The 15,192-nt window shown below is 36.4% G+C and overlaps 1 pseudogene; it reads right to left on the bottom strand.

The window, feature by feature from the left end:
• Nucleotides 1-13,240: 13,240 nt before the first annotated feature.
• On the bottom strand, nucleotides 13,241-14,155 carry LOC100412400 (zinc finger CCHC domain-containing protein 9 pseudogene; annotated as a pseudogene).
• Between the last annotated feature and the right edge of the window lie 1,037 nt (nucleotides 14,156-15,192).

Raw genomic sequence — 15,192 nt, forward strand, 5'->3', positions numbered from 1 at the left:
ACTGGGGTGATTTATAAGAGTTTTAAAGAACTCACAGTTCCACGTGGCTGGGGAAGCCTCACAATCATGGTGAAAGGCGAAATGCAATATTTCCTGGCAACAGGGAAGACAGAATGAGAGCCAAGCTAAAGAGGAAACCCCTTATAAAACCATAAGATCTCCTGAGACGTATTCACTACCAGGAGAACAGTATGGGGAAAACCGTCCACATGATTTAATTATGGGAATTACGGGAGCTACAATTCAAGATGAGATTTGGGTGGGGACACAGCCAAAATATATCACCATTTAGAAAGAAAGGTTAATCCCATTTGACAGATTGGGAAATACAGGCACAAAAATGAAGCCCCTCATCCAAACTGACAGAGTGAGCAGTGGCAGTTAGTATTGACTTCCAGGTCTCCTTGACTCCTAATCCAGTCCAGCAATCTTAACCAATACAACATACTGCCCCTTTAAAAACACTGTGAATAAACTCTTCTAATTTATTTCCTGTGGAATTCGGTAGTCTGATAACAACTAAAACCATTTGAGTACATCTTCTTTGTATTTTGAGCAATGGGTAGAAATATGCTCCAACCTGCAAATCTATCTGAAATGCTGGATAGGTTCCCTATAATTCCTCTTTCTGTCCCATTTATAGTGCCAATGTATTTGTAGCTTTTAAAATTGCATACACATTATAGAGTTTACTATAAAACTTTAAAAATAATGAAATATTCACAAAACCTTTGCATGTTTTTGTTTGTCTGATGTTTAGACATAAAAACAGTAAAGGCCCCTTTCCATCTAGAAAGCTACTTATCACCATAAGAATCCAATGCTTCCAAGCACTGTTTTTTGGTCTTGATTTCTTGGCTTCCATTTTAACTGACTCACCAGACATAAACACGGGTCTGGAGATGATATGAACTTAGAATAATATTTGAGAGATTAGTTATAGTCACCAAGGGGACTGATTAACCTTGCATTGATATAGATGCTAATTAGGCTTCTGTATCCAGAGACCCAAAAATGCAGTGGCTTATACAATATAGAGGTTTATTCACAGCTTACTTGGCCCTTCAAACCTATTACAGAGGGCTTAAGAGATCAAGAGTCTCCTTAGTTCTTTCTATCTTTTGGTCTTTGCCTTCCTTGACATACAGTGTGCAGATTACGGTTTAAGGATTTTGGGTCTTGCAGACAGGCCAATGTAAAAAGAAAAAGGGAGTGAACCTCTCTTTTTTAAGGCCATGACCCACAAATTGCTAATATTATTTTTGCTCATATACCACTGAATAGAACCTAGTCATGTAGCCACATCTAGGTACCTGGGAGATTGTGCAATATGAACCTGGATATGCAGCCATATGCTAGTGTAGAAGTTATATATAAGAATGGAGTGGGCATGACAAGGGAGGCCATTTGCAGCCTCTGCCACCATCTTGAAGATCCCCATTGTTTTGATGGTAAACATTTGTAGTATTCAGAATTGCTGCAGATGAATTTTTTTCCACCTTCATGCTAACACTTGACCTATCAAATCCCCAGTTAGAATTTCAGAAATAAAATATATTCAGAATAAGTCAAAGCTTAGAATAAAAATCTAAAAGCACTGACCAGTATTTCTTCTTTGACTATGTCATCTCTCCAGGTATAATGAAGTCCTGAGAGATGAGAGGCTTCAAATAATCAGATTTTTTAAGAAAGATACCCATCCTATCGACGTAGTGTTGCTTCAGTGCCTTCTGTAAAATTAAGCAAATGTCTCCTACTGAAAGCAGCAAAATAAATAAATAAATAAAAATTGAAAGGGCATTCATTCAATAAATATAGGGAACTCTTAACTCTACACATAACTAGCTACATAGTCATGGACTGCAGCAAGATAGTTTGTGCCTTAGTGTTGTAGGCAGAAGAAAGACCTTCCGAATATATTAGGTCTTAATCACCAGAATATGTGAATGTGTTAGGTTATATGGCAAAGACCAATTAAGGCTGCAGATGGAATTCAGGCTGTTAATCAGTTGACCTGGAGATTGTGAGATTATATTGTACTGTTTCGGTGGGCCTAATGTAGCTACAAGGGTCCTTCCAAGTGGAAGAAGAAAGCAGAAGACTCAGAGTTAGAAAAATATGAAGATGCTACACTGCTGTCTTTGAAGACAGAGGAAGGGACCACAGGCCAACATATGGAGGCAAACTCTATGAACTAAAATATGCAAGGAAGCATGTTCTCCAGAAAGCAAAGCAGCTCTGCCAATACCTTGACTTTAGTTCAGTGACATACCTTTTGGACTTCTAAACTCCAGAGTGGTAAGGAAATAAATATGTACTGTTTGAAATTACTATGCTGGTGGTAATTTGTTATAGTAGCAATAGGAAATTAATATCTTAATTTTATATTCAATTATATTAATTATAGATTCAAGTATTTTGCTATATATATGATTTGATGATTGAAATTATCTCTGTGTTAGCACCATAAATACTCCATCTCATTTAATTCTCTTGACTCTATGAAGTGGGTATTGAAGAAAACCCAGAATAAAGGAAGTTAAGTAACTTGGTAAATGTCACATACAAATTGGTGGAGAAAATATTCAAATGTTGTCTAAAAGTCTATGATTAACTATTTAAGACATAGTCCTTGTCTTCAAAGACGTTAGAGGATTCTGATTTATTTTATTTATGTATTTATTTATTTTTTGAGATGGAGTTTCACTCTGTTGCCCAGGCTGCAGTGCAATGACGTGATCTCAGCTCACTGCAACCTCTGCTTCCTCCCACCTCAGCCTCCTGAGTAGCTGGAGTTACAGGTGTCTGCCAGCACACCTGGCTAATTTTTTTTTTTTTTTTTTAGTAGAGACGGGGTTTCAACACTTTGGTCAGGCTGGTCTTGAACTCCTGACCTCAAGTGATTCACCTGCCTCAGCCTCCCAAAGTGCTGGGATTATATATGTGAGCCACCATGCCTCGCCTGAGTTATATGTTGGAGTTGGCAAACTTTTCTAAAAATAGTAACACAATGAACATTTGAGGCTTTCTAGGCCAAGTGTTCTCTGTTGCAGCATTCAACTGTTCCCAGCCTATTTTATTTTATATTTTGAGAGTCTTGCTCTGTCACCCAGGCTGGAGTGCAGTGGTGTGATCTTGGGTCACTGCAACCTCCACCTCTTGGGCTCAAGCAATTCCCCTGCCCCAGCTTCCCGAGTAGCTGGGATTACAGACGCCTACCACCACGCCCAGTTTGTGTGGTCTCAAACTCCTGACTTCAAGTGATCTGCCTGCCTTGGCCTCCCAAAGTGCTGGGATTACGAGCATGAGCCACCATGCTTGGACTGCTTTGTGGTATTTTAGAGTGACTCAGGAGGACTTGGAAGTCATTGCAAATAATGCTAATATTCTTTAAAATATGTTATAAAATTTGCTTTAAAACAACTAATATTTTTAAATTCATATGGAACCAAAAAAGAGCCCAATAGACAAGGAATCCTAAGCAAAAAGAATAAAGCCAGAGGCATCACCAACTAATATTATAAAACTTTATTGAAAAGAATAGGTGGTAGGCCAGAATTAGCTAATGGGCATAGCTTACCAACTGCTCTAGTATGAGAGAGATTAAATATAGGGATTTCTTTGGTAAAATTGTTTAGCTACATGAAGATAATTTCCTGTGCATAGGCAAAAACTATTCCTGGAAGGTATAAGTCATAATGAATTGTAGCTTTTATACTGGCACTTTTTCATTGGCTAGTTCCCTTTTAAGCTGCTTCCTCCAACTCTTATATATACACAGCAAATTTCCTGCTCTTCTTACATTCTATCAAGTCTTCTTAGTGAGATCTACTCTTACCCACTCACTTAAAATTACAGCTTTTCCACCATCACTGCCTGACCAATCCCCTTTATACTGTTCTAATTTTTTCTTCCTAGCTATTATCTTACAAATATAGTATGTTTATTTATTTTGTCTATAATGTCTGTCTTCCCCTGATAAAAATTATTTTTGACTATTTTTACCTAATATATCACAGATGCATAATATACCTGTTATATAGCACACTCTCAATAAATATTTGATGACTAAATATTGTCCATGGTATCTTGTTTTTCATTAAGCCCAAATTATAAAGCATTAATTTACTTACACTTAAAGTATATAAGTGACCAGAAAACTTTGCTTAGCATTAAGTTTCATTTTTCATTGAGGTATTGCACTTTTACTTTCTTGTTCAACACAAACATGATTTTGATTAACCTAATGAATCATTTTCCATTCTAAGGGAGGTGAGGTTGTATATTTATATCTCTAAACTCACCTTCCAATACAGTTCCAAATATTTGTTGCTTTTCTCCCCAGACACTTGCACATCAGTGGTCATAAAACACTTTGAAAATATTTCAGAAACAAGTGGCTATTTAAATTCAAGCTCCAATATGATAATGAAGAAAAGGAGAGACTTTGCAAGACACAAGTGAAAGATAGAGCATGCTTGTGTTTATCCTAGAGCTGTATTTGGATTCCTATAATGATTAATGATGCAATAATATAATAAGAACTCAGTGGCCATGAGGCAGTGGCATTTGCAAATAAAGAATGAGATCGGAAAGTAATCAGCAGCAACTCTGAACTTAGTTAAGGTTCCAAGTTATGCACCATTTTTTATATCATGTTAGTTCATTTCCTTTCATATTACTATCCTAAATCATTTTGCTCTAAGGAAGAAAGAACAGCTGAGTTGAGTATGAAGATTAACGTGCAGTATATCTATTCCTGTTTGCTAGGATGAGCACCTAAAGTTTAGAAAGCAGATCAGAACTTCCTGGGTTTGCAAATTGGACTGGAAAATTGCCCAAGAACAGGTTTTCTGCTAAGCATACATCCTGCCCTAGTCAAACTGCAAATAATGCGAAGCTGGTCTTTATTAAATCAGATACAAGCTGTGAAGAGACCACAAAGATGTAACTAGAAATCACAGCCAATTGAAAGAAACTAAGCATTCAATTAGGTTGAAAGCCTGATTACTTGAATGTGGGCTATTTATTAATTCAAAGTATGCTCTTCTGGGCTGTTGACTCTCTCTTGATATTAGCTCCTTTTAGACATCTTAGTTTTGTATTTCTAACCTCTTGACTTTTCCATCCAGATGTCTTGCCTAAAGGCCACTAATACCATAAACCCAACATACCCAAAATAGAATTTGTCACATTTCTTTTAAAATGCCTGTTAATAACAACAGTCTCACAGATTTAATTCATTCTGCACCTACCTTATCTAAATTGGTTACCTACATCACATAGATTCTATATTCTCAGTGCCCTTCTCATTTTTTCATTCTCACCCACATTACCCTAATACAGGTCTTTGGAACACTTCTACTTTGTCATTGTAATAGCCTTCTCACTGGTCTACTGCTTTCTTTCTCTCCAAGGCAACATCCTGCAACCAGATTAATCTTCCCAAATTATAGCTCTGACAATAACCTGCTCGCAGCTCTTCAATATCTACCAAATTAGGGATGAATTTCTTGTCTTTTTATTCAAGGCCTCCAAGATACTGTTGAACTACCTTTCCAACAGTATCTACAAGGTGCTGCCAAACAGAGATCAAACTGTGGCTGAAACCCACTTACCTATTCATTAATCTCATAGGTGAATCTCTTTGCTAACACATTTCTATTTTCTTTAAAATGCTGCATCCTACTTCTCATAACATTCTTCTTCATTAGCTTTGTCTTATCTTCTTGCCTTTTTCCCAATTAGAATGAGGATTATGCTTCATCCATTTTTGTTTCTTGTACCTTGCACAGTGAACCACATAAAGTGCTCATTACATGCATGTGGAAATAAGTTTAAAACCAGAAATATAAATAAGGATACTACTAAAAGCTCCTAAAAGTCAGTTCATTATTTGTGGTTTACAGTCTTTTAATATTTTATTTTCAATATCTGTTTAACACCATTCTGAAAATTCTGTAAACAGTATATATGTAACGAAGAAGGCCAAAAGTATTAAAATTAGTCGAAGAGCAAAAGAAAATTTGTGAAATAGAAAAAAAGAAAAGTTTCTTTATGAACATATTAAATAACAAGACAAAGCTATGTATATATTAATGGCTGTAAATTGGAAATGATGATAAATATAAATGGTATGGTGAGATACCTATAACTACTGTAATGGGAATGGAAATATCTGTTAGTTATACTATTGATAAATACAAATATTGCTAATACTTCTGTAATTTGTCACCAACATTTATAGATTATAGTTTTGTCACTTCCATTGACAACCAAAAAATATTAAAGAAATACTAAGTTTCAGTTAGAAGTTAATAAAAATAAGGATGTAAATTTTTCATCCAAGTTCAGGAACCAATTTCTCTAATTTTGAGAACTTTCAATACTAGATCTTTTAACCAGAAACATTATCTTCTCAATCATCTAATACTGCAGTTGCATCTCTGTTACAGCATTTGCATATAATATTAGTTGTTTCAAAGCAAATTTTGTAACATATTTTAAAGAATATTAACATTATTTGCAATGACTTCCAAGTCCTCCTGAGTCACTCTAACATACCACAAAGCAGTCCAGGCATGGTGGCTCATGCTCCTAATCCCAGCACTTTGGCAGGCCAAGGCAGGCAGATCACTTGAAATCAGAAGTTTGAGACCACACAAACTGGGCGTGGCGGTAGGCATCTGTAATCCCAGCTACTCAAGAAGCTGGGGCAAGGGAATTGCTTGAGCCCAAGAGGTGGAGGTTGCAGTGACCCAAGATCACACCACTGTACTCCAACCTGGGTGACAGAGCAAGACTCTATCTCAAAATATAAAATAAAATAGCCCGGGAACAGTGGCTCATGCCTGTAATCCCAGCATTTTCAGAGTCTGAGGCAGGCGGATCACCTGAGGTCAGAAGTTCTAGACCAGCCTGGACAACATGGTGAAACTCTGTCTCTACTAAAAATACAAAAATTAGCCAGGCATGGTGGCAGGTGCCTATAATCCCATCTACTCGGGAGGATAAGGCAAGAGAATCACTTGAACCCAGGAGGCAGAGGTTGCAGTGACAGAGCAAAACTCCATCTCAAAAATAAAATAAAATAAAATATAATATCACAAAGCAATCTACTTCACTCAAACATCTAAAATGGACTCTTTCTGAGAGAAGAAAAATTTCATAATATTTCTTTCATCCTGCAAAGAATTTTATTTCCAATTACAGTCACATTCTGAAGTTCTGGGTGGATCTAAGATTTAGAGGAAAGTAATCAAGTCATGATAAGTAGTATACATTTTTTTCCATGGGCTACTTTCTCCTGAAGTAGCCTATAATAGATGCTTGGCAAAAGTATCTCAAATGTAGAAACGGAAATAGTGAAGCTGTTAATATTGTTTTCAGTGGGCTTTAAATCCAATGTTTGGTATGTTTATAAGAAAAACAGAAGGCGCACCAAAGCATGCAGAGAAAACCAGGTCACGTAATGGAGGCAGAGATCAGAGAGATGCAGGTATAAACCAAGAAATGCCAAGGATTGCCAGAAACCAGCAGAAGCTAGCAAGAATCAAAGAACGATTATTCCCTAGGACCCTTGGGGAACATGCTGCAGACAGCTTGATTTTAGACTTGCAGGCTCCAGAAATGTAAAAGAGCAAATTCCTCTTTTTTAAGCCACCCAGTTTGTGGCAATTTCTTACAGCAGCCCAACAAAAAAAGTATACTACTTAATGTTTTTAAAAACAAGGATCATGAGAAATTATTGTTAACTCTTTTAAGACAGTTTTTCTTACTTTTATTTGATCTTATTATTATTTTTAGAAGAATACAAATTTATTTGGGAGGAGTGTGGGGAGTAGGAGAAGCACAGACATTTAAAGAAATCTCTGCAAGTCACTGCTAAGCTAATGGAACAGTCATTTCAATGGACGTGCATGAAAAAATATACAGTCTTTACAAAATAAGCTTATAAAACAAACTACAAGCCACAACAAGTAGCAACCAAAACCCAAAAAAAGGGAGAAAATCTGATTTCAGAACATACAATATTATACTATTAAAAAAATTCTGTTTTTGACAAAAAAATACAATGTATTTTGCTAGATAATATTTGTGGGTTATTGTATTAGTCCATTCTCATGCTAATGCAGACATACCCCAAGACTGGGTTATTTATAAAGGAAAGAGATTTAATTTACCTACAGTTCAGCATGGCTGGAAGACCTCAGGAAATTACAGTCATGGTGGAAAGAAAAGCAAGCATGCCCCTCTTCACAGGGTGGCAGGAAGAAGTGTTGAGCAAAATGGAGGAAGTCCCTTATAAAACAATCAGATTTCATAAGAACTCATGATCACCAGAACAGCATAAGGGAAATCACCTCCATGATTCAATTACCTCACACTAGGTCTCTCCCATGACACATGAGATTATGGGAACTACAATTTGAGGTGAAATTTGGGTGGGGACACAGCCAAACCATATCAGTTACAATTTTTTAAAATATTTTATTTAATAAAAAAATAGCTCAGATATTAATACCACAGTTGTTTCACTCCAAATCTACATGTATTTTCAAATGTATAGCATACTGGATAAAAGCTTAGGCAGTGTAGCCAAATAGAACTGGATTTAAATTCAGGTTTGACCTCTCATTATCTGAGTTCATGGATAAAAGAACTGACATGATTAAGCCTCAGTTATTAATTCACAAAATGGATAATATTAACTATCTCATAACATAACATTCTGGTAATTAAAAGAGATAATGCATATGTCTCTCAATTACTGGTACATAATAGGCACTCTATAGATGTTAGCTGCCAGTGTTGTTATAATTATTATTATGCATTATTATTTTTTCATGGGAAAACTTCCTTCTTGAAAATCCTTAGTATCCCATAAAATTGGAACTTCCATCAGTACTTTTCTTCCCTTTATTAGGGAGAAAACTACTCCATAGGCTGAAAATTGATTCATCTTCCAGAACTGAGGCCATGATATAGTAACAATCTACACACTAAACCTCAGGGGTATAAAACATCAAGGATTAGTTTTGTATCCATCTTATGTGATTGTTGCAGATCAGCTGGTAGCTCTTTCCATGTTTCTTGTTCTTAGGAACTCAGTTTGATTTAGTAACTACCATCTCTGTGGCGGCGAAGGAATATTTCTTTCTAGCAAGTAAGAAATATTCCTTCAAGGAATAATACAAAAGATTTTTTCTAACACATCATTGACCACAGCAAACAACAGGGCCATGTAGGCAGGAAAAATGCAAGTCCACCACATGCCAAAAGCAAATTAAAACATATTTGATAAACATTCCTGATGACCACTAGTATAATTTGCGTGCGTCTCCCACAAAACATGTGTTGCAAATTCAATCTTCAATGCGACAGGTTTGGGAGATGGGACCTAATCAGAGATGATTAGGCATGAGAGAAGAATAAATGAATTTATGCCATTATTTTAGGAGTAGGTTTCTTATGAAAAGATGAGTTTGGCCTTTCTATCTTTTGCCTTTCTCTCTCTCATCCTGTCTGCCCTTCCAACAATGGATGACAAAGCAAGAAGGCTTTTGCCAGATGCTGGTACCTCTATCTTGGACTTCCCAGCCCCCAGAATTGTGAGCCAATAAATTTTTGTTCTTTATAAATTCCTAGTCTCAGGTACTCTGTTACAGCAAAATAGAGAAAGGCAGAAAATCGGTACTGAAAAGTAGGGCTGTCCTATAAATACCCGATAATGTGGGAGCAGTTTTAGAACTGGGTAATGGGCAGAGGATAGAAAAATTTAGAAAACCAAGCTAGGAAAGACCAAGATGACCATAAATGAAGGTTTATGGGTGATTCTGGTTAGGGCTTAGAAGAGAAGAGCTATAGGGAAAGCCTGAAACTTCTTAGAGATTACTTAAGTGGTTGTAATCAAAATATTTATTAAAATATGGACAGTAAAGGCAATTCTGATAAGGTCTGAGACACAGATGAGGAACAAGGTATTGGAAACTTGAGTAAAGGACATCCTTTTTTTAAAGTGGTGAAGAACTTGGCTGAATTCTGTCCATGTTTGACGGCTTTGTGGAAGGCAGAATTTAAGTGATGAACTAGGATATCTGATGGAAGAAATAGCTAAGCAGCAAGGTCTTCTGGGTGTTCTGTACATCTTTTAACTGCATATAGTAAAATATGAGAAGAAAAAGATGATTTAAAGATGAAATTTATAATTAAAAGGGAAATATAATTTATAGATTTGAGAGATTCTCAGACTGGCCCTGTGGTAGAAAATGAAAGGGCATTTTCAGAAAAAACAAAGGGTGTGGCCAAAGACTGTCTGATAAGACAATTAATATAGACAGAACAAAGCCAGAGGCTATTCATCAGGACAATGGGAGAATGACCCCAAAACCACTTTGGAGATTACCAGTGCTGTCCCTTCCATCAAAGGTCCAGAATGGCAAGGAATCAAATTGGAAAAAAACAATGGAATGGTTTTAAGGAGCAGAGAGTTTAATGGGCAAGAAAGAAAATGTATCAAAAGGTATCATTTTGAGAAGGAGATGTATCAAAAAAGAACCAGTGAGGTAGGAGTTATTATTGAGAAATTATTTTAGGCAGATAGAAAAAGGAGTTCTTAGAAAGTTTTCCTTTTTTTTTTTTTTCTTTAAGTAGTTCCAGAAACATTTCCCATTTAGCAGGAAAGCTCTGGCTTAGTTGGGGCAGCAACCTTTGATATTCACATGGAGGCCATCAGAAACTGGGTCCACTCAACGTGGCCATTCCCACAGCTGTCCTCTTGCCTCTTGCCCCTTGCCTCACCTGTGCCTGGCAACATGGCTACTCCCACAAATCCCCACGTGTAGAATATCATGGAACCCTGTATTTGCATATTAAAGGACTAGGGTGAGAGGGCTAGTTTTTTTTTTTTTTTGGGCTATGTGAATGACATGCCTGTCAAACCAATCTCCTGAGCCAAATGCAAATCAGACACCACCCCCATATACCTGGCTGGCTTCTGCCCCACTTGGGGTCTCCTCTCAGCTTTGGAGCTCCCCGCTACTCCATACAGAGGAGCTTCTTCCTTCTTTCTTCTCCCTTCTTTCTTGCCTGTTAAACTCTCTGCTCCTTAAAACCACTCCATTGTTGTTTTTCCCCGATTTGATGTGAGACAAATAACTTGGTGTTCCATCATTCATCAGAGCCATATCACTAGGGCACCACTGGGAACTTAGGCCACCTCAAGTCTCTGTTCTCCAAATTCCAGTGCAGTGCTTCTCAGCTGTCACAGCCAATGCTCAAGTGGACCTGGTACAGAAGTGAATTGTGCCTTGAATCTCACCTATATCTGATTTATATGACACTCTGGACTCTAGACTTTTGAGATGGTACTGGAATGAAATAGCATTTTTAATTTATTGGAATGCAATTAATATAGTTTGCACACAAGAAAGACAAAAATTTTAAGGGCCAGGGGCAGAATGCTATGGTTTGAATGTGTCCCCAAAAAAGCCTGTGTTGGAAACTTAATCCCCAGTGCAACTGTGTTGGGAGATGGTGCCAGATGAGAGGTGACAAGGCCATGACGGCAGAGTAAACTGATGCCCTTGTTGGAGTGTGTGTATTATCACCATAGCTAGTTCCTTATACAAAGGTGGGTTTGGCCCCCCTTGCCTCTCTCACTCTCCTTCTTTTTACCCTTCTCCTATGGCATGACACATAAAGTAGGCCCTCTCCAGAGGACAGTTCCTTGACCTTGAACTTCCCAGCTCCAGAATCATGAGTTAATAAATTTTTGTTCCCTAGAAATTGGATGATTTATACTCTGTGGTATTCTGTTATAGCGGCACAAACAAGACTAAGAAAACCATGGTGTAACTTGCTACTGGTCCATAGATTTTACTGAGCAAGTGTAATGTATTCGAGTTTGCTTTTCTCCTTTTTAGAATAAAACACCTGGAGAGTCCCTGCCTCTGTGTGAGAAGGCATCTGGGTTTACTTACCTGCTTCGCCTTTGCCTGAATGACTAACTCAATTCAGAAGAGAAAGGAATCAAGTCTGTGGTCTATTATCTAATTCAGCTTTATAAATAACAAAGTGTATGTTTTGATCCCTATGTAACTCCAAAAACTATGTCTCCACTTGTTAAATGTCAAATGGTAAAGAGACTAATAATTAATAAATGGGATTCTTCAAAAATTCCAATATTTAAGGGAACACATCATTCTTGGTTTTTTTTGCCAAAAATTTATAACATGAATTTAATTATCAAAAACATCAGACAAATTGAAAATAATTTACCAAATTCTTAGCCAATCAAAAGTGTAAAGATCATGAAAGACAAAGGAAGATAGAAGAACTTTTCCAGATTAAAAGTGCCTAAAAGTACATGTAAAGTAAATAAAAATGGAATTCAGAATTGGATCCTGGTAGAAGGATGGAAGGAAGGAAGGAAGGAAGGAAGGAAGGAAGGAAGGAAGGAAGGAAGGGAGGGAGGGAGGGAGGGAGGGAGGGAAGGAGAGAGAGAGGGAAAGAGAGAAAAAAGAAAGGGAAGAAGGGAGGGAGGGAAAGAGAGAAAAAAAGAAAGAGAAAGGAAGGAAGGGAGGGAGGGAGGAAGGATAAATTAACTAAATTTGAAATAAAATTGAATAAATGTTAATTTCCTAGATTCAATAATTGTCTTTATATAAAATGTTACCATTTGGAAAAGCTGGGTAAAGACTACTTGAGAATTGGGAATTCTTTGTTCTTTTTTTTTTTTTCAGAATAATAATCAGATAAATTTTCATTCAATATATTTTAAATATTCTGTGTAACTTATAAAGAAATTTCTATAATAACAATAAATTGATACTTTCAAACAAGAAAACAATATAAAGAAAAATTCGCTTCCAAATACAAAGCAGCATCGTAGTTTAGGGGTGATTTACATTTATGTGTAATTTTGCATTTTTAAAAAGATGATTGTTACAATAAGTTATATCTCCTCTTAGTTATATCTAAGTTGTATCACTTAAACATATATTCCTTTAGAATATACGATTTAATATTACTATTTCCTGCAGTGATTTTCTCCAAACAGTGATAGACCGTTATCTCCAATACTTCTTGATAGACAGAATATAGAAAACTTTTTGACCACACCTCAATCATACTGATACCTACAATAAAGTTTTGGCTCCAAGGGAGCACAGCTTTAATTTGTGAAGTATGTCCTGTTTGGAAAGTAACAACGAGGTTGTGAGTAGCAATAGTAATACTATCAAAAAACAACAATTTTAGGTATCTTTGTTTTGGATTTCTGTGATTTAAATCATCTAATTTCTTCATAGTCTGCACTCATTCCCTTTGACCAGCAATCAATTGTGACCATTCCAAAGACTGGAATTCTGACTTTCAGGGCAATCCTTCTTAAAATATTCCACAGAGGAACAACGTTTGCAACCACCACCATCAGCGCAGAGTCCTTTGGGATGATGAGGACAAGATCTGGACAGTTGTCTCATTTCCCCACAAACAAACATTTGCTAAAGGAAATTTACCAAGAGCTGGGGCTACTTTAGCCTTGCCCTTGGTTATTTTGTGCTCTGTAGATCCAGACCCACACCCATAACACATTCCATTCCCATATCTTGATTTTTTGAGTAGTTGGGCAACCTGCAGTTGTAAGACCAGGCTTTGTACAATGGAAACATACCATTGTATTTCTCTTTGCTACTTGTCATTAATTGTTTTCCTTCCCATAAGACTGTCTTTCTTTAAAGCAACTGCAATTTATTCCCTTACTGCCTAATTGTTGCTATCATCCCCCCATCATGAACCACCTGTGAGTTCTGCCTTAGGTAGTCCATAAATCCATTCACATCTTCATTTAGGCACTCTTCTTTTTTTCTTTTTCTGTTTTGCTTGTGGTGTATCATTTTCAAGGGACAGCCTGTTGGCTTCAGTTGTTTGTGCTTTGGTAGATTTTGCCCCTCAAAGGTCTTCTTTTTCATATCCTCTCATGATGTTGGAGGCAAGGGTCTCTTGTTATGTGTGGTAGTAACTTGTACCCACCTGGTCACCATTTCATTGGAGGCACCTTATAAGTTATGCCTGAACCCCCTAAAGCAGTCAGCAATGCAGAGCAGCCTGTCCCCCTATGGCAGCAACAGCATTCAACACTAGAAGTAGGAATTTCTTGTTACATTTTTGTGACTTTTTGTATAAAATTATTTCAAAATAAAATGCTATAAAATAATAAATAACAAATAAATAAAATGTAAAAGATAATTTGCCAATTTTGAGGAGGAAAAACTTGAACAGAAACAATTTCCTTGCCAAAACCTTTGCTTTCGCAGAAGTATGGTGTTCATTAACTCAAGGTATTATCCATTCTCATATGACTAAATCTAAAACCCTGAGCACATTTTATGTTTGGTCTTCTTGGATTATCCTTGCCTTTTCTCTGTTTTCTTTGAGGTATTGGTTATATTTCTAAGGCTTCTGGTTAGGCTAAGTGAATTGTACACTACTGGAATTTATTTGCTTAAAGAGAAGCAAATTGCATCCAAAACATATATTCTCCATTTGATTATGTTACAATATCAGTATACACATTAACATGGAAATTTTCTCTTCATGATCTCAAAGAAAAAATGTAATTATTATTATGATAACATTTAGTCATTGTGTCTGCAAATAAAACTAGGATTCTGAATTGAATCCTGATCCAAAAAATATTGCATGGGTAATTGACAAAATTTGAAATAAAACTGCCTAAATGTCAATTCCCTAGTTTTGATAATTAGATTTATATAAAATGTTATCATTTAGAAGAGCTGAATAAAGGGCATATAGGAACTCCATGTTCTATTTTTTTTCACAAAAATAAGCAGATAGCAAATGTACTTTCATTCAATATCTTAAAAATATTGTGACAGCTTCTATATTGAAGATAACAACTCTTTTGATGACACAGTCAATAATTAGAGAGCCAGTGTTCCAATGAGCTTATTCAGACATTTGCAATATCAAAAGAGGACATATGGTTGATCTGGTCTTTACTTGGCCTATATGAGCATGAGCAGAGACCCCTATAACACTTCACGAACACACACAAATCACAAACTGCTTATCTATAAAACAAACAATTATGTCATTCTCATTCCTAAAATATATACCAACAAACAAAACAATGTCTCCAGTTTTCATTAAGGAAAAAGGTCCAAACAC

The sequence above is a fragment of the Callithrix jacchus genome, chromosome 10, assembly GCF_049354715.1.
Source record: "Callithrix jacchus isolate 240 chromosome 10, calJac240_pri, whole genome shotgun sequence".
Lineage (NCBI taxonomy): Eukaryota > Metazoa > Chordata > Mammalia > Primates > Cebidae > Callithrix > Callithrix jacchus.